Here is a 21,082-nt window from a genome sequence, read left to right as displayed (position 1 = left end):
CCTGCGACATTTTTCAAAGGTATGCATGTGTAGTTATCAATATTTTCTTTTTCCTATATGGTTATAGTGGGGTGTTTATTTGCAATCTGAATCGCCGCCGATATGAAAAAAAACGAATCTTGCACTATAAATTATAATTTTGCTTTCATAACAATATTTAAAAAATATTTAACAGGTAAAATTAACATCATATTTAGATTTCACACATTTCTCTAATAAAATTTCATATATAATATGTTAAAATCAAAGTTACGGTTTAAAAGATACAGATAATTTAGAAAATCATTTGGTTTGACTCAAATATAGTCCAAAAGAATATTTAAAAATACTTAACAAGTAAAAATAATCTCATATTCATATTCTACATATTTTTCTAATCAAATTTCATATATAACATGTTCAAATCGGAGTTACGGTTTAAAAATATGGATGATTTTAAAAAGCATTTGTTTGACTTAAATATGATCCGCGGATGAATTATCTAAAACATCAGGGAAGGTTTCAAAAAATGTAAAATAACGGTTCGGGTGTGACTTAAATCCGAACGACGGGTTGAATTCAAGAAAAGATAGGGACTTTTGTGTAAAATACGAAAATAACCATTCGTTTTAACTTAAAACAGAACTGCGGGTTGAATTCTCTGGAATAGAGGGATTTTTTTGAAAAATGTCATGACGGACGAAAGAAATCCAATTTATTTTATTATTAGAGATAAAGATAAAGATGAGAATAAGACATGGGAGGTGCGAGAGCTTGCGGTATGTGCTGAAATTACGTAGATTAGGATGCAGACGTGCGTGTGAGTGGGATGTGCGCCGCAATGGGAGGAGCGGGGACGTGGTCGCGACTGCTGGACAACCCCTGTCTAGGTGAAGCTGCCAGGGGCAAGAGGGGGGAGTGCGCTAGGAGATACAGGTACCACGCGACACGAGTTCAACGAGGAGTAAGGACCGGGCAGATGCTATGTGTGAAGCACTTGCGTTCCTTCACACGAGGGATGAATGACGAGAGCTGAGATGGACCGGCTCATTTAACCTAGCACACGCTTCTGGCAATCCCGGTTCTAGAAAAAGGTTCCCCGCTCGGTTTCCATTTATTTTGGGAACATAGGTGCTGGCCTGACTTTCGTTTTGGGTTTTTTCTTCTTCGTTTTATTCTTCAGTAGTTTTCCCTTTTTATTAAAAAATCAAAAAATTATTAGAATTTTTTTTTCAAAAAGTGTTTGTGTTTTTAAAAATGTTTCAAATTTAAAGTGTTTTTCGTGTTTTAAAATAATCGAAAGAATTCTTCACAAATTTCAGAAAAAGTTTGCTTCTTCCAAAAAGTTCAAAATCTAAGAAAAGGTCCACGGTTTATAAAAATGTTCTATACATTTTCTTAAATGCTTGATTAACAGTTTTCAAATAAAAGGATTAACCTATTTTGAATAAATGGTCAATTATTTCTATACACATTTAACAGTTTTCAAATAAAAGGATTAACCTATTTTGAATAAATGGTCAATTATTTCTATACACATTTAACAGTTTCCAAATGCTTGATTAACATTATTCAAACACTTTTTCAAGATTTTTATAATGCCTGGTTAACATTTTTATATACATGATAAAAAAATTCATCATTTTTTAAATACATTGTCAACATTTTTATACACATTTAACATTTCCCAAATGCTTGATTAACATTTTTGTCAAATACTTGTTTAACTATTTTTCGAAATTATTGATTGACATTTTTATATACATGATAAAAATTTCACCAGTTTTGCAATACATGACCAACAATGTTATATACAAGTTCAACATTTTCCAAATGCCTTATTAACATTTTAAAATATTTTTTCTACATTTTTTAGTACACGAGCAACAATTTTACTATACACGTTCACCATTTTCCGAAAGCTTGATTAATATTTTTCAAATACTTGTTCAATATTTTTATAAAGGTTTTTGTAGAGTGTTTTTTGTAATATATATATATATATAGAATATTTTAAAGTATAAACAAAATTACAAGAATAAAGAAAAAAGAGAACCGAGAACGTAAAAGAAAAGAGAAAAAGAGGCTGTGGCCTCCTCCGGGTGTGGGCTGGCACATCGCTCGCCCCTTCAGCGAGTCAGAAGCTGGACTGGCTGAAGGCGAGTTATAGGGTTGCCCAACAGCAGACATATAGGAGATCTCTCAAGGACTGAGCTGACTTGGACGACCAAGGTGACGGCACAACCAACAATGTTTTTATTCCTAAAAAAACAGCAATGTTTTTTTATGAGAACAATTTAAAACATCTTCCCTAGGGTGCCAAAATCTTGGCCCATAGCCATGAGAATTCCTCAACAACAAAAAATAGCAATTATTTTTCATGAGAACAATTTAAAAACTGTTCCCTAGCATGCCAAAATCTTGGCCCATAGCCATGCGAACTAAAAAAAGCTCACATTATTTTTTGATAGGAAAAGGAAATTAATATGCTGCTCTCAAAAAAATCAACGGTGGATGTCTATATACTGCTCCCTCCCCTCTATGTAGTATATGGTATCATTAAGAAGCTCTTTTGTGCTGAAGTATGAATAAAGAACAAGCGAACAATTATACTCTAATTTTATAAATATTAGAAGCAAAACTGAATAAACCGCATGAACTGGCTGATAGTTGCATGGTTGCATGCATAAATCATGAACTAGCATAGTTTTTGCCCCCCCCCCCCCCCCCCCCCCCCCAGCAAAACCAAATTGGACCCTCATAAAAGAGCTAACATAGCAGAGATAAAAACCTAATGAACTGAAGACAACCTCAATTAGGATCGTATGAACCTCTCCGAGGTCATGGAGGCCAACTATCATACATTGTCGCCAACGTTCGTCTTGAATGTAACTCGGACAACCGTACCAACCTCAAGTCCAGTTTTCAGGAGAAACTTCTTCCATCGATGATTTAACAAGATGCAGCCATCATGTGCTTGTTGGTTATACCCAGCCCTAGTGAAGCTTTGCTTGCTGAACTATAGTCCTGATAGTCCGTGCTTGGGATATTCTTCAGACGACAAGCTACTTCCTTTGGTATTTTCTGGCTGACTGTAGATTGCACATAAAAAGAGTAAGTGTTATGATCCCAGTTATAAGAAATAGCACAAGAACAGAAAACAAAACGACCGACAAAAATAAATGTATCCTATAGAGCGACATAGATCTAAAAACAGTGTGTGCAACAGAATGCATGTAACTGAACCTAAGGTGAAAACTGGACCTTGTTCGTGGAACATTAAAATCTAGTGAAAGGAGAACTTAGTATTCACTTCTGAACTAAGCATGAACTATTATGAATATACAGAAAAAGATAGAAATAATGACTAAACAAGGACTGGACATGCTACAGGAGTACAGATTAATTATCTAAACATCAAATGTGAACGATCAAGAAGACTCAAACTAAATATTACAAGAAAGACAACATAAAAATGAAGCAAATGCAAAACAGAAACTGTTTTTCCCATCAGGAGCAAAAGCTTGAAGCAAATGAGTCCGACAAAGTCTAGAAGAGAAGTAATGGAATAAATAAAGCAGATCCGAAAAATATCACCTCACGTCATTGAGGGAAGAGATAAAAACAATGGCTGTATCAATTAGGATAAAATAGAAAAATAGTGGCAGACTTATACAACAATCTCTTACTTCGACTGAGGGACTGAAGTTAAAGAAATAACGAATGAAAACAGAAAAAAAAAGATAAAAGTGCATACTGAAGAAATAGAGAGCGAATAATAAAGAAATGACAACTGATAATTTATGAAATGTTTATCACCCTCTATAAAATGACAAGACTGAGAATAGTGACAGTGTCCCGACCTGATGGGCCGGGTTGTGGACCCTATGTCGGTTCTGTCCTAAGCAACATTGGGCGACCCATGCATGCCAAATTATACAAAAACACTCCGAATGATTTGATGTACAAGACAAGAACATATGTTTGAGATAAGCATATCTAGACTTAATTTTGAAATGCAAGAACTATGATGTTACAAAATTTCAAAATTAGAGATTGGTAGATATGATTACGTAATTGTCATGAACTACCTATCTTATTTTTATATCATTAGGTACGAATGCAACAGTAGGTAAACATGGGTTATGTAGTGTAGCTTGAAATCTGTATGAAATGGGTATACATTAAAAAATTCAATGTGAGAAAATAGAACATTTAATATATCAATTAATGAATACTTTACATAAGAAATGTATATGTTGGACTGATGAGAATAATCTTGCAGTCATGAGTAAATTGTGGAAATCGCTTGACCGAATGTTACATATGAACTGAATTGCATATAAGTTGGATGCACTTCTTGTTTAGTGAAAAAGGGACCAGAGAATTACGAATAATCTATAAAAACCCAAGAAGCAAATCAGACATCTGATGATCAAGATTTCAATAATTATTTGAAACTTAGAATTCTTTCTCTGCAATATTCTGGAAAGAAGAGGGAGCAACATTTGTTCTTCACAACGAACTCATCATCACACAAGCCTCTAAGGTCATAACGGATAGCACACTAGAAAATTTCCAACAATCCATTTAGTACAAAATAAGCATTCAACCACGATTTGAATGAGGTTCAGAGGATACATGGTAATTTACCTCCATTTCATGTACTACATTGAGGTACATTGAGCTTTTCTCGCCTAGGGCGAGTTGGGAAGGCAATATCAGACAAACACTGGGGGTACATGTAGTGGGTGTCAACACTTGCGGCTGTTGACTTCCATCGATCGGCGGAAACAACGTCCAGCAGGACTCATAACAAGTAGATCTAGAGGATGACATTGGAAAGGAAGAAGACACGGGGAACAAAGCAGGGACAAAAAAGTTGACGCGTCAGTGGACTACACATCGCAAAAATAAATGTTTGGTAATTCGATACAATGACTTGCGGGTTGCGCACATAAAAAATATACAACGAAGCTGACAGACACGATGTGTGGTGGAAAGTTTCACAGAACGAAACCGATGCAAGTTTCAATGCATACAACTTACAAGATGGACTAAGTTTGGAAGGAAACAACAAGAATGTTTCGTAGAACATAACTTGAGAGAACAAGATCTACAATCTTAGCAGTAACAACGAAATCAAAAAAAGTAGAAGAATCATTGCGGTTATAAGAATGAAATCGTAATGGTATCTGTACAATAAAAAATGAACCGAAGTATGAAAATCTTGGAGATGACATAATGTGTGGTAGAAAAACAATAAGGTAGCACAAAGAGTGCATCAGTTTGTGATGGGAAGAAGGATGCCATGAACTCGCGGAGCAATAGAACAGGACAGACTTATCAATTGACATCATAAAAGGAAAAAAAATCCATAAATGAAAAACGAATAGAGAAATAATATGGTCAAAGGATTGAAAAGGAAGTACACTAATTACACGAAAGAGAGGAGTATTGAAAGGTCAGTGCACCGAGGAAGAAGATGGTGAATAGTAACATGGCTAGCTGAACATGATTGAAAAAAAGAAGAACTGGTTGATAAGAATAAAGAAGGAACTGAACAGGATGGGAAGATGCACCATACATATAGAAACAAAGACGTAGAGGAATGGTTGGACGAAATATACAAGATAAACATGTATATTGTTTTGCATTGAGAGAGTTCCGAATAGGAAAATGTTTATTCTCGTCCGGATGAAAACATGGGACCGTAAGCGGCGTCCTCTGATGCACACGTGTCCCTGTGGACCCATTACCATTCACGTCCCGGTCCTGCCTTATCTTACGGCACGCACATCTCCTCCACTCGTCTCTTTCCCCTTTCCCCTTTCCATCTCCACCCACAGCACCGCTGCCACGAACCAGGGGATGAACGACGACGGCGACCACCGCATGTTGTATCTCTGTCGCACCAGCTGTGCCGCAGCATCCAACGTCGCCGCCGCGTGCTTCGTCGCAGCACCCCGTCGCCGTCGCGGCATCAGACGTTGCAGCAGCAGCAGTAGGAGGGTCACCCGACGTCGGCCAGGGTATCAGGCGTCGCCTCCAACTCCGGCGGCCACCAGCGAGACCCTCCTCCTGTTTCTCCTATTTATCTCTCTCTTCCTCTCTCTAATCCCTATCTCTTCTTTTGTAGCAGCAGAGGAGAGGTGCAGGGGCGAGTTGGGTGGGGAAGCACCACCACCATGGACGACACCGGCGGACATGGGGCTGCTCCTCCTCTCTTACTACTCATCCGGTGAGTTCATCCCCTTCCCCTCCCCCCTCTCTCTCTCTCTCTCATCTATTTTCTCTCGCTAATCTAATCTCCTGTTTTGTAGCAGCAGAGGAGATGAGCTCCTGCATGTAATGGGGTGCATGGACGACGACCAGGTCCAGCAGCAGCCATGAACGGAGAGGAGAACGACGCCTAGCAGCAGCAGCAGCTCAACCGGAGTTACAACGAAGCCTGGCCAGAGTTACAATGGAGCAACGCTGGGCCGCCGGAAACATAGCCGGGGCTGCAATGAAACCCCGCCAGATGTTGGCCCAGACTCGACGACGAGTGCTTTCCGGTGACGATGACGATTGATGACGAACAACGAACCTTGCTGATGCACTCTCGTCGAGATAACTTTACGCCGAGATACACCACACCACAAGTCACAAGGAAGCTTGATCTCCAATACGTATGTGCACAAGCTAGCACAACTCAACTTGATGGGTGTCTTTGACCCAAGCTGACTTCCGGTTACACTAGCTGCTTGCACTTCCGGTTGCACTAGCCACAAGGCACAAGCTAGCTTTGCACTAGCCGGAGGTATACACACAGGACCCCCTTGATCTATCTCGCCGGAACACTATACGCGGATACACCGATATATGGCCACGGGAGCGTGTCGCTTCCGTCGTAATATCTTTATTACTTTTATCTCTGATCGGTTACAAAGTACAGGGGTACACCAGTATATATACTAGCTATCCTACAGATAACAGGTAATCCTACTCGGCAATGATTATCAAGCCAACACGGACTCTGGGTACACGTACATGATTAGAACACGGACGTATACGTATTCGTGTTTAACTCCAAGTCTCCAACAATCAGCCCCTAAACACGACATCGTCACGCTACAGCGCCAACGCCGATTCTTCTTGGCAGCCCCAAGAACTTCTCTCGATCCAAAGCCTTGGTCTAGATGTCCGCAACTTGGTCATCGATGCAAACATAGTTGACCTTTGTCTTACCTTTTTCTACGACGTTCTTCATGTACTGATACATTGTATCAATGTGCTTGCTCCTATCATGCCGCACTGGATCCTGGCGTAAAAAAGTTGTTGACTCACTGTCAACATTGAGCACTGCTGGTTCCGGATCTTGATCCATGACATCACTGTACAGCCTCCCTAGCCACACACCTTAACACATCGCAGTGGCAGCTGCAATATACTCTATTGCAACAACTGCGGGTGCTTTACTCTTCTTGCTCAGCTCAAGACGAGGTTTCATTGAAGCTTCAATTAGATTGCAATCTTTCATGCCACAGTTTTCAAGTATCTTCCTTGTGTATGTCTCCTGGCATAGTGTGATCCCCTCTGTCTTTTGATGTACATCTATCCCGGGGTAGTAGCTCAAAAGACCTAGATCATCCATCTTGAAAATCTCCTTCATTTGTAACTTGAACTTTGCAATCACCTCTTCACCTGCTCCAGTTATCAATAGATCGTCCACGTAGATGCCAACTAGTAGGCGATCCCTTCCTTCACCTCTCTTGTACATTACATGCTCTAGTGAGGCTTTCTCAAATCCAAGAGAAATCAATGTCCGATCAAATTTGATGTTCCACTCCTGAGGTCTTTGCCATAGCCCATACAAGATTTTGTGTAACTTCAGTACCTTGTGATCTTCTCCCTCTTTGATGAAACCGGATGGTTGATTGACATACACATCTTCTATATCGCCCTTTAAAAACACGGAGTTTACATCCATGTGATGTACTTTCCATGATTCCTGAGCCGCGAGAGCGATGAGTAATCTCATCAACTCCATCTTTGCAATGGGAACGAGCACTTCTTCGAAGTCCATACCTTTCTCTTGCACATACTCTTTGGCTACTAGCATCACTTTGTGCTTCACACACCCTTCAACATCTTTCTTGATCTTAAATTCCCATTTGAGCTCTATAGCCTTTTCATTGTTGGGAAGATCCACAAGCTCCCATGAGTTATTATCATGGATTGACCCCAACTCTTTTTTCATAGTATGACGCCAACACCCCTCCATGTTCGCGTACTCCAACTTCACCGGTTCCTCGGCCCTTAGACACAGTCGTCCATTCCGTTTCATCTTTACCGGGTCAATCGTCTGGAGAGCTTCCTCTGGATGCATATCCAACACCGGTTGTAGATGTACCGAAATAGACGGTTGTGTCGTTTCCTTCTGTACTGTCGAAGGTGACTTCACTTGCACAGCTCCTAGTACCTTCAGTAGCGATGCCTTGCTTTTTTCTATACTGTCATGCACAGAGCTCCCTGGTGATTTCTCTGCTACGTACGAAGCAACTGTAGCTAGGGCACTATGTGGATCCAAAACTGGGCTGCATATTACCCCTAGGCAACTCCCAAGGCCACCACGTGGAGAATCACCAAAAGATACGTGAGCCATCCAGCCCTTGTGCGTACAAAACCAAGAGGACTTCAGAAGGCACTAGACCTGGCAAGGTCGGGCCCCGCAAGCAGCCGAACAAGCTGATGAGACCTCAGTTGTGTCAACGATAGATGCTTCATCCCTAGCTGTATGGCACCATAGTGCGCAAGGCAGTCCCCTAACATCTTCATTACATCTTTGACTTCGAGTCGGAGCTGAGCTGAAGCAAGCGTTTCCGCTTGAAATTGAGACTGAAGAAGTCGAACTAATTGAGGCAGTGACTACACAGAGGTTGTCTCACACCTGTTGGTGAGTAGCTTCCACTCACTGTCTTCATCAAGACAGGACCTTGGGGTCATCTCGCTGTCCTCAAGATGGTTTGGCTCACTCTCTTTCCTAAAGTTCTTCCTGGCATAAGAGATACGACTCTAAAAGAAAAACAAGGAGATACGTAACAGGTTTCACAATTATATAAGCAAATAATGGATCTGTTCTGCATAAGGAACATGTTTTTACAACTACAATTTATAACTGGTACTTTTTGCAAACATCCAATCAGATGTAAAAAGCAATGGAGGAAATTATGCCTATCCAAATCTATACTAGAACAAAGGTTGAAGGCTTGAGAAGGATGAACTTACATTACATGTTAACATGGGCTGGACAAATCCCTTCTCCATGTTGATGGAAGGATAATTCAATAAATTCCCCAAAGAAAATTCTTTATAAGCGTTGCCATTATTCTACATTTTGCAAAGAGTAAATATAGATCAAATAATATTGGAAAAAATAGAGGATAATGAAGCTCGGGTGCAGACTGATGATACATAATCAAATAGCAATTAATTAAGTACAATGTTACAAGGCAAAAGGTACTAACAAGAGGAATGCAAACATCAACGTGTGCAGTGGCATTGGCTTTATTTAACATTTTGGTAAGAGTAAATGTAGATATGATAATTTGGAGAAAGTGGAGGGCAGGGCAGATAAGATGCAGAGTAATGCTAGACAATCAACTATCTCGCAATGCATGTACAGTAATACCACCACCGTCCGTTATTACTTGTCGCTCAAGTGGATGTATCTAGCACTATTAAGTTCTAAATACATCCAATTGATAAACAATTAATTCGATACAGAGGGAGTACATGACAACAGGTACTTACATGAGCAATCCAAAACTTCATAACTATTGTGTTAATTCTACATTTATCTAAGAGTAAATATAGATCTTATAATTTCAAGCAAAGGGAGGATAAAGAAGCGAACATTTACAGTGATGCTACATAATCAAACAGCAATGAGTGTAAGTATGCTGACAAAGGGCAAGAGGTACTGGCAAGAGCACTGAATAGCCCAGTATGGTCGTGAGATCCTATGATCCTTTGAGCAAGGAGATTCATCTGAAATTAGTTTTCATACAAGAGAGAAGGTAAGGCACATGCAGAAATTTAGGTGTTCAAATTTTGAATTGATATCATAGACAGTACCTGACACTGGGCTCTCAGCAGTTCTAATAGGGGTTTGGCCACTGGAGTAGGGGTAAAGTCTAGTACAGTTGGGCTTGTGTTTTCTGTGGCTGCTGATCTATCTGATTTAACAGGTATCACTACCTTTTCCAAATACCTAGTTTGTACTCCTTGAGGATCTGCACTCACCCTCTTCCTTTTGGACATATATTACGAAAGAACAACATTTGACTGGAAATACATAGTATGACGACACATGGAATAGGTACAGAAAATGGATAGGTATGGCATATACTCATATATGATGCTTAAACTAAGCAGATGGTGTAACAAGTAGAAGTAATGCAAGAGGTCAGATGCAAAATATGTGCGACCAATACAACCTTGCCAAGTTAGATCATGCACCTTGATGGGTGAATAAGATATGCCATCCTCCACCATGCCAAGTTTGTTAGCCAGTGGATTGTTCCGCAATATTCCTCTCGTGCACCCATTCTTATATTCATTTTGATAATGTTCAATACCTGACATGCATGAAAACATAAAAACAAGTGAGATTATCTTTATAATGCAGGAGTGATTCTAATCCAATACTTCCTCCCTGTAAACCCCTTTGTGCTATCTCTGCCATTCTTCTAAGAGGTGCCATGCATGCTGTAATTTGCTGTATGCATTAATATAATGTGGCCTACTACTCAAAATATGAGAGCTCCAGAAGTGATGATACTTCGCAGATGAAAACTTCAACATATAGTAAAGAAGAACAAGTCGACCTGTCCTGACAGATTCAAAATATACTAAGGGAGAATAACTCGACCTGACCAGTCGATCGCGAGAGTAGAAAAGCAAGCAGATTGAAGATATTACAAGTCCTTCTATACAATGTCGGTTGGCCACCCATGATGAACCGGAGCGCATAGAGAAATACTATTCCTTCCGGCCTCTCCATATTTGGCTCACATGCATTTCGAAACTAAGGTAGGAACATTTAGCTGACCAAATAAACATCTCTCAGTTTTACTAATATCAGCATAATATCAGATTTGAATTTGTACAACTAAGCTTGTTTAGCTCAATGGGTGGAGCAGTGCTATTATGACACGAACCACGTAGGCTGATCGTGGTCATCATAAAATGGGGAAACCGTAAGCATGATGAGTATAGTGTTGACCATGGCAGTGGGATGGAAGATCTGAAGGTGCAAACCGTGCAAAGGGTAGTTATCAACCGATGTTTGCTTTGAAATAACAACTAAGATTTGGTATGGACAAGAAAGTACAGTCAACAAGTGACAAAGAAATGCAATTCTGATGTCTCTCTATATGTCGCGACATGCATTTGGAAACTCAAGTGGGACCTTTAGCTAACCAATTAAATGTGTCTGTTAACTAATATCAGTATCATATCACAATCATATTTGAACAACTAAGCTTTGGAATTTTGAGTGTTGTGTTGTTTAGCTTGAAGGGTGGAGTAGTGCTAGTACGACAGAAAGCACCTACGCAGATCATGGTAGAGTAGATAAAAGGGGAAAACCCTAAGCATCAAGAGTAAAATCAGGAAAGTGGAACTAGCTGGACTAGTGGGTGGCTCACATGCTTTTCAAAACGAATATAGGAACATTACGTGACCAATTAAATGTTCTCTGTTTTAGTAATATGAGCATCATATCAGATTCATATTTCAAGTAAGCTTTGGAATTATGAGTGGCATGTTGTTTCGCTTGATGGGTTGAGATCTTGAGGAGCAGTGCTAGCACGACACGAAGCAGTGAAGCACCTACGATGATGGTAGTGAATATAAAGGGGGGAAACCATAAGCTTTACGAGTATAGTGACCGTGACATGGTGGATCTGAAGGTGCAAACCGGACAAAGCTACTTCGCAACCAATGTTTGCATTCAACTAGCCACTACGATTTGGTACGGACAAGAAAAATACGGTAAACAATTTAAGATCTATTTTCCGGGTGAGATCAATAACTTAAGCACATATGGAAGAGTACCACCTCTCTTGGGACGCTGTGTAGGCCCCTGCTGGTACGTTGAGGGTGCTGCGGGTGCGACGGCTGTCGGCGGCGGGGAAGAAGACTTTAGATGGCAGACGGCCGGGTCGGGGGATAAATCCTGTTGCCGTGGACGAGGCGGTCGTAGGAGCGGCAACAGCAAGGTGGACGACGGCGCCGATGAAGCGAGACGACACGATGAAAGGATCCTGGTCCGGCGCCGTGGATGAGAGACGTCCATCACTTGCAGTGGACGACGGGGTAGGAGTAGTGGCTCCGACAAGGTGCAGGATGGGGTGGAGGACGTTGGAGGCTGGCCGCAGTGGGGAGGTTGTCGTGGCGCCGACGGTGTATGAATGGCGAAATGGAGGGGGTATCTCAAACTTTGGGATGCGCTTGTCTGAAATGTGGGAAAGTTACGAACTTATCCCCCGTTTAAACTTTTGGACATCACGTCGGTTGGGGATAGGACAATAATCTCGTATCCCCCAAATATTTGCCGGTAACGATTTCGGGCGAGGAGAGGGTGTTTTGCCGCCCACAGTTGGCGCCCATGGTGTATGAATAGGGCTGACAGGTAAGGCGGTTGTGTCACATCTGAGGGAAGTTACACATCTGCCCCTATTTAAAATATTAGCCTACATCGATTTCGGACGAGGAGAGTTTGTTTTTCCGCTCACCGTGGATGAATGGGGAAATGGAGGGAGAGACACATGCCTTTCAGACGAGCTTGAATCAAAATGTGTTTTGCCGCCCACGTTTGGCGCCCACCGTGTCTGAATGGGCCCAGAGGCCGTTGTGTCACGTCTGATTGAAGTTACTAGTCTACCCCTATCGACAACAGTATAAATCCGGTCGATAAGGATGTCAGGTGCCAGGGGTAGATAGTAATTTCCATCTCGCAAACACTTGCTTCAGGCAGCCCACAAATGATAGTGGTGTTTAGCCACTTCGTTCAAAACTTGGGAGAATTAGCATTCTCGTTTGCACTGGGCCCTGGCAACTAAATCCAAATCCAATTTTTATTCGATTACGAATATCCACAGATAATTCTACGTTTTGTTATTTATTTCTTCAAAACCACAACAAAGATTTATTCCACCTTTATATATGATTATGATTTAGAAATGTCGTGATCTTCGAATTCAGTATGTTGGATACACTTTGAGTCAAACAGTAATTTCATCCAATACAATATGCTCACATGAAAAACAGTTCACCTTATGTCAATCATACAAGTAGTGAGGATTACCTTGCCTAAAAAATTCGGATCATTACAACACATGGACAACATAGGGGGTCTTACAACATAATCCATTCGGAGACATGACACAACATGCAAGTACAATAATCTAATGACAATTTCAACTGCTATCTAAAGAAGAACTGGGATTACCCTGGGCTTCAGATAGCAGAAGCGGCAGGACCTCCTCCGTCTTCAAATGCAACATTCTTACTTCCTCCAATTCTTGGGTTGCTTGCATAATGCGTGCAGCTAATTACATAATTTCCAGCTTCAAGATCTAGATTACCTCATTCATGGCAGCCACACCATCTCTTTCTGCCTCTAGTAGAGCCTCAAGTACTATAATATCTGTGCTTAGACTTCTCTTCGGCGGTGTTGCCTCTGAACTGCTACCATCTGGTAACATGGATGGCCCACTGCTTCTGCAAATAGATTCTGGGGTTGTACATTGTGTCCTAGTGTGAAAGGCATCCTGAAAGGTTTCCGCTGGACATAAGTAAGAGATAGTTATCACATGATCCAGGCAGTAAGCTTACATGGTAAACGACATACGAATTATTGCCGAGCATGGCAAGCTATATTTAAATGGTTCGAAGCAGCATCAGCCGAAAAGAAATTAAAATGGTAAGATGAAACTAGGGATGTAAGTGGCAAATAAACGACATCCGCCAGTCCCATCTAGTTAGTTTTTGCTAGCTCCCTGGTTCATTTTCCTCAAAAAAAACAAAAAACTCTTTTGAACTATCATACCACTAGTGGACTTTAATCGGGATTAAACGGGACCCAGTTGACATCCCTAGTCGAAAGGGAGTGTACCACCGCTATATTTAAGTTGCCAAGGCATCTAAGCAGTTGAAATAATCTGAGAAAGCACTTAACAGTGTGGCCTCATATAAACTACGAAGACAGTCTTGTGATGAAGTTCAGAGGAAAAGTTAAGGACTCAAATGATCTAGGCATGCATTTCTTTACGATAGTACAACAGGCACTGTTGACATATTGGCCAACTCAGGTATAGCGTAACAAGTAACAAACAATCATTTGAATCAAGCAATACATCAAAGTAGACAACTGAAATATTTGTTTTTCTGTAGGATTACAGGTTGAGGGCACAAGCCATGAAAGCAGCCCACATGCATTACATTTCACATGTACTAAAACACACTGGCTTACCATATGTTGCTGTGAAGCCTCGCTGCTGTTGCAATGTTCTTTGAAGATATCGTCAGCATCCCGTGGTTGCAAATCTACTTATTGTAGTTTAATCTGCACCCTCTATTTAGGTAAAATTAATTTTAATCGCATGCACTGGTTCGAATTGATCATCAATGGTTCATCTAAACTAATGAAAGAAGGGTGTGTGCATACACGACAATATATCTGCTTCCCTCTATTTTTATGCTTGTTCAAGTTGCCAACCCCAAAAGAACAAATATTTTGCTTGATGGGGTTGGCAGCTCCATAATTAATAGAAGCATCAAATTAGTCATGCAACTTGGGAAGATCAAGAACACACACAAAAGTAATGAACAGAGGCTCGGAGCAGTTATGTAATAGCTAGCATTAGAAAATGTAGGGTAAAACGAACAAAAACCAGCGGAACCACATGCTAGTTTGCTGATATGTAATTAAGCATAAAGAACATGAAGTAGTCTGATGGAACGAACAGGTGGCATCAGAACAACACCATTATCATAAATATAGCATGCAAGAAGTAAAATAGTAGGCAGTGATATCTAGGAAGTAAAGTAATACTTAGGACAAAACTAAAGCATATTAACTATATGTGCACTGGTATGTAATTTAGCACATGTAACATGTTGACTACCAGAAGTATGGCCCTATAGGTGCAAGCTAAATAACGTGTCCCATGAAAAACTGAATGATGCCCTGAAGAAATTCAAAGGTGCGGTGCTTATGCTAAGAAAGTGAACGTAGGCGCCGGCCGTTGGATAATAGTACCTGATTCTCGGCGGCATATGGGTATCGTTGGCATACTTGATAGATAAGGATCATCAATGGTGCTCGTGTTGCGGTTGAGTTTGGGCCGGCTGTCGTCGTTGCTGAAGCGGCTCCGGCGCTACGGTTGCGGCGCCTGCCGACATACAAGAAAGCTGATCTGTGGTAAGTGAAAAGTTGCACGATAAAGAGAAAAACCGAAGGAGTACAAATCGAAATAACCTGATGAGGCTGCGGCGTCGGTAAAGTAGGGTCGGTGGAGTTGAATATGGCGTCCGTGGAGCGGGTCCGGTGTAGTGGACGAAGGCTTCGGCGGGCGCGTTGTACAATGCTTTCGGTGAGGCAGATCTGTTGCGGCGAACGAGGGCTTGTATGAAGGGCCAACGAAGGGACGGACGAGGGAGTCAGTGAAGGGCCTACACTTTGGTGGACGAGGGTGCCGGTTAAGCAGATCCGGTGCGGTTGACCATGATGGCGGTCAAGGAGATCTGGAGCGGTGGATAAGCCAGTCGCTAAAGCGGCTCCGGTGAAGTGGTGAGTTCGCAGTTGGGGGTTCCAAGGTGCGGAAGGTAGATCTGTTGGGGTGTGAGGTCCACCGCTTGCCGTGGTTGGGGGGTCGGGGAGGGGAAGGGGAGGGGCTCTGGGGAAGAATGTTGGGGGCAAAGAGGGGAAAACAATGGAGTTACCAAAGAAACCCTTTTCCGTTCATGTGGCAGGGGTAAAACAGGAATATTGCAGGGCTAAAATTTTAGGCGCGAGATATTTCGATGTGAGCGGGAAGTTTGAAAGCTTTTGGCGCCTGAAATTATATTCTGCTCTTGTACGGCCGACTATGATATCATGGCCGAGAATTTGTTTGTTTTGCACACAAAAAAAGTGCATGTTTTGAAAATCAATGTCTCCAACTTGAAACTTAGATTGTCCATTCAATTCAAATATGGATCATTGAGCTACTACAAGAAAATACCATCATACGATCCAATTCAAATGAAATTCCAAGTGTGTTTACCCTAAATATGATGACAAAAGCAAAAATGTGTATGTGTATGAATAAAGTAGATGATTATAAAGTTTGAACATGCCCGTATGTGTATATCTCTAGGTTTGACATATGAATTTGAAATCACGAAATCCCGGCTTAAAAAATGTACCTCCATTTAAATGAATTACAAAAGCTAATGATGGAGCCGAATTCCAAAATTCCAATCTTAGGTTTGTAATTCTGGTACATCAAGGTATATCACGCATGTTTGAAAGTATCGTTATCTCATAGTCCAAACTGTGAAACAAATTGATCAACCATGAGTGCACACACTATTGACCATGTATATCTCAATTACGCTAAAGCCCCTCAAATATAGACACCTCACTCTTTATCTGAAGCCAACCCCCCCCCCCCCTCGTCGCCCCCAACACACAGAGAAGTCGTTCTCTCCCCGAAACACCAACACACGAGCACATTAACACCGCTCTCTCTTCTAAAGTCCGGACCCCGATATAGGTCTCTATCACTTTGTCTCTTGGGCATGCACACATCTCTTCCCACACAACCGCCTTACTCTTTGGGTAAGGCGGTTGTGTCACATCTGAGGGAAGTTACACATCTGCCCCTATTTAAAATATTAGCCTACATCGATTTCGGACGAGGAGAGTTTGTTTTTCCGCTCACCGTGGATGAATGGGGAAATGGAGGGAGAGACACATGCCTTTTAGACGAGCTTGAATCAAATGTGTTTTGCCGCCCACGTTTGGCGCCCACCGTGTCTGAATGGGCCCAGAGGCCGTTGTGTCACGTCTGATTGAAGTTACTAGTCTACCCCTATCGACAACAGTATAAATCCGGTCGATAAGGATGTCAGGTGCCAGGGGTAGATAGTAATTTCCATCTCGCAAACACTTGCTTCAGGCAGCCCACAAATGATAGTGGTGTTTAGCCACTTCGTTCAAAACTTGGGAGAATTAGCATTCTCGTTTGCACTGGGCCCTGGCAACTAAATCCAAATCCAATTTTTATTCGATTACGAATATCCATAGATAATTCTACGTTTTGTTATTTATTTCTTCAAAACCACAACAAAGATTTATTCCACCTTTATATATGATTATGATTTAGAAATGTCGTGATCTTCGAATTCAGTATGTTGGATACACTTTGAGTCAAACAGTAATTTCATCCAATACAATATGCTCACATGAAAAACAGTTCACCTTATGTCAATCATACAAGTAGTGAGGATTACCTTGCCTAAAAAATTCGGATCATTACAACACATGGACAACATAGGGGGTCTTACAACATAATCCATTCGGAGACATGACACAACATGCAAGTACAATAATCTAATGACAATTTCAACTGCTATCTAAAGAAGAACTGGGATTACCCTGGGCTTCAGATAGCAGAAGCGGCAGGACCTCCTCCGTCTTCAAATGCAACATTCTTACTTCCTCCAATTCTTGGGTTGCTTGCATAATGCGTGCAGCTAATTACATAATTTCCAGCTTCAAGATCTAGATTACCTCATTCATGGCAGCCACACCATCTCTTTCTGCCTCTAGTAGAGCCTCAAGTACTATAATATCTGTGTTTAGACTTCTCTTCGGCGGTGTTGCCTTTGAACTGCTACCATCTGGTAACATGGATGGCCCACTGCTTCTGCAAATAGATTCTGGGGTTGTACATTGTGTCCTAGTGTGAAAGGCATCCTGAAAGGTTTCCGCTGGACATAAGTAAGAGATAGTTATCACATGATCCAGGCAGTAAGCTTACATGGTAAACGACATACGAATTATTGCCGAGCATGGCAAGCTATATTTAAATGGTTCGAAGCAGCATCAGCCGAAAAGAAATTAAAATGGTAAGATGAAACTAGGGATGTAAGTGGCAAATAAACGACATCCGCCAGTCCCATCTAGTTAGTTTTTGCTAGCTCCCTGGTTCATTTTCCTCAAAAAAAACAAAAAACTCTTTTGAACTATCATACCACTAGTGGACTTTAATCGGGATTAAACGGGACCCAGTTGACATCCCTAGTCGAAAGGGAGTGTACCACCGCTATATTTAAGTTGCCAAGGCATCTAAGCAGTTGAAATAATCTGAGAAAGCACTTAACAGTGTGGCCTCATATAAACTACGAAGACAGTCTTGTGATGAAGTTCAGAGGAAAAGTTAAGGACTCAAATGATCTAGGCATGCATTTCTTTACGATAGTACAACAGGCACTGTTGACATATTGGCCAACTCAGGTATAGCGTAACAAGTAACAAACAATCATTTGAATCAAGCAATACATCAAAGTAGACAACTGAAATATTTGTTTTTCTGTAGGATTACAGGTTGAGGGCACAAGCCATGAAAGCAGCCCACATGCATTACATTTCACATGTACTAAAACACACTGGCTTACCATATGTTGCTGTGAAGCCTCGCTGCTGTTGCAATGTTCTTTGAAGATATCGTCAGCATCCCGTGGTTGCAAATCTACTTATTGTAGTTTAATCTGCACCCTCTATTTAGGTAAAATTAATTTTAATCGCATGCACTGGTTCGAATTGATCATCAATGGTTCATCTAAACTAATGAAAGAAGGGTGTGTGCATACACGACAATATATCTGCTTCCCTCTATTTTTATGCTTGTTCAAGTTGCCAACCCCAAAAGAACAAATATTTTGCTTGATGGGGTTGGCAGCTCCATAATTAATAGAAGCATCAAATTAGTCATGCAACTTGGGAAGATCAAGAACACACACAAAAGTAATGAACAGAGGCTCGGAGCAGTTATGTAATAGCTAGCATTAGAAAATGTAGGGTAAAACGAACAAAAACCAGCGGAACCACATGCTAGTTTGCTGATATGTAATTAAGCATAAAGAACATGAAGTAGTCTGATGGAACGAACAGGTGGCATCAGAACAACACCATTATCATAAATATAGCATGCAAGAAGTAAAATAGTAGGCAGTGATATCTAGGAAGTAAAGTAATACTTAGGACAAAACTAAAGCATATTAACTATATGTGCACTGGTATGTAATTTAGCACATGTAACATGTTGACTACCAGAAGTATGGCCCTATAGGTGCAAGCTAAATAACGTGTCCCATGAAAAACTGAATGATGCCCTGAAGAAATTCAAAGGTGCGGTGCTTATGCTAAGAAAGTGAACGTAGGCGCCGGCCGTTGGATAATAGTACCTGATTCTCGGCGGCATATGGGTATCGTTGGCATACTTGATAGATAAGGATCATCAATGGTGCTCGTGTTGCGGTTGAGTTTGGGCCGGCTGTCGTCGTTGCTGAAGCGGCTCCGGCGCTACGGTTGCGGCGCCTGCCGACATACAAGAAAGCTGATCTGTGGTAAGTGAAAAGTTGCACGATAAAGAGAAAAACCGAAGGAGTACAAATCGAAATAACCTGATGAGGCTGCGGCGTCGGTAAAGTAGGGTCGGTGGAGTTGAATATGGCGTCCGTGGAGCGGGTCCGGTGTAGTGGACGAAGGCTTCGGCGGGCGCGTTGTACAATGCTTTCGGTGAGGCAGATCTGTTGCGGCGAACGAGGGCTTGTATGAAGGGCCAACGAAGGGACGGACGAGGGAGTCAGTGAAGGGCCTACACTTTGGTGGACGAGGGTGCCGGTTAAGCAGATCCGGTGCGGTTGACCATGATGGCGGTCAAGGAGATCTGGAGCGGTGGATAAGCCAGTCGCTAAAGCGGCTCCGGTGAAGTGGTGAGTTCGCAGTTGGGGGTTCCAAGGTGCGGAAGGTAGATCTGTTGGGGTGTGAGGTCCACCGCTTGCCGTGGTTGGGGGGTCGGGGAGGGGAAGGGGAGGGGCTCTGGGGAAGAATGTTGGGGGCAAAGAGGGGAAAACAATGGAGTTACCAAAGAAACCCTTTTCCGTTCATGTGGCAGGGGTAAAACAGGAATATTGCAGGGCTAAAATTTTAGGCGCGAGATATTTCGATGTGAGCGGGAAGTTTGAAAGCTTTTGGCGCCTGAAATTATATTCTGCTCTTGTACGGCCGACTATGATATCATGGCCGAGAATTTGTTTGTTTTGCACACAAAAAAAGTGCATGTTTTGAAAATCAATGTCTCCAACTTGAAACTTAGATTGTCCATTCAATTCAAATATGGATCATTGAGCTACTACAAGAAAATACCATCATACGATCCAATTCAAATGAAATTCCAAGTGTGTTTACCCTAAATATGATGACAAAAGCAAAAATGTGTATGTGTATGAATAAAGTAGATGATTATAAAGTTTGAACATGCCCGTATGTGTATATCTCTAGGTTTGACATATGAATTTGAAATCACGAAATCCCGGCTTAAAAAATGTACCTCCATTTAAATGAATTACAAAAGCTAATGATGGAGCCGAATTCCAAAATTCCAATCTTAGGTTTGTAATTCTGGTACATCAAGGTATATCACGCATGTTTGAAAGTATCGTTATCTCATAGTCCAAACTGTGAAACAAATTGATCAACCATGAGTGCACACACTATTGACCATGTATATCTCAATTACGCTAAAGCCCCTCAAATATAGACACCTCACTCTTTATCTGAAGCCAACCCCCCCCCCCTCGTCGCCCCCCACACACAGAGAAGTCGTTCTCTCCCCGAAACACCAACACACGAGCACATTAACACCGCTCTCTCTTCTAAAGTCCGGACCCCGATATAGGTCTCTATCACTTTGTCTCTTGGGCATGCACACATCTCTTCCCACACAACCGCCTTACTCTTTGGGTAAGGCGGTTGTGTCACATCTGAGGGAAGTTACACATC

The 21,082-nt window shown here is 41.6% G+C and overlaps 1 long non-coding RNA gene across 1 annotated transcript; it reads left to right on the top strand.

The window, feature by feature from the left end:
• Positions 1 to 5,530: 5,530 nt before the first annotated feature.
• On the top strand, positions 5,531 to 6,892 carry LOC125543329 (uncharacterized). The gene is made up of 2 exons (XR_015603728.1): positions 5,531 to 6,220; positions 6,306 to 6,892. It is a non-coding gene; the product is annotated as an uncharacterized LOC125543329 (long non-coding RNA).
• Positions 6,893 to 21,082: the final 14,190 nt, after the last annotated feature.

Source organism: Triticum urartu, chromosome 5A, assembly GCF_056163025.1.
Source record: "Triticum urartu cultivar PI428250 chromosome 5A, HENAU_Tu73, whole genome shotgun sequence".
NCBI classification, from domain to species: Eukaryota; Viridiplantae; Streptophyta; class Magnoliopsida; order Poales; family Poaceae; genus Triticum; species Triticum urartu.
This window is presented reverse-complemented; position numbering and strand designations above follow the sequence as displayed.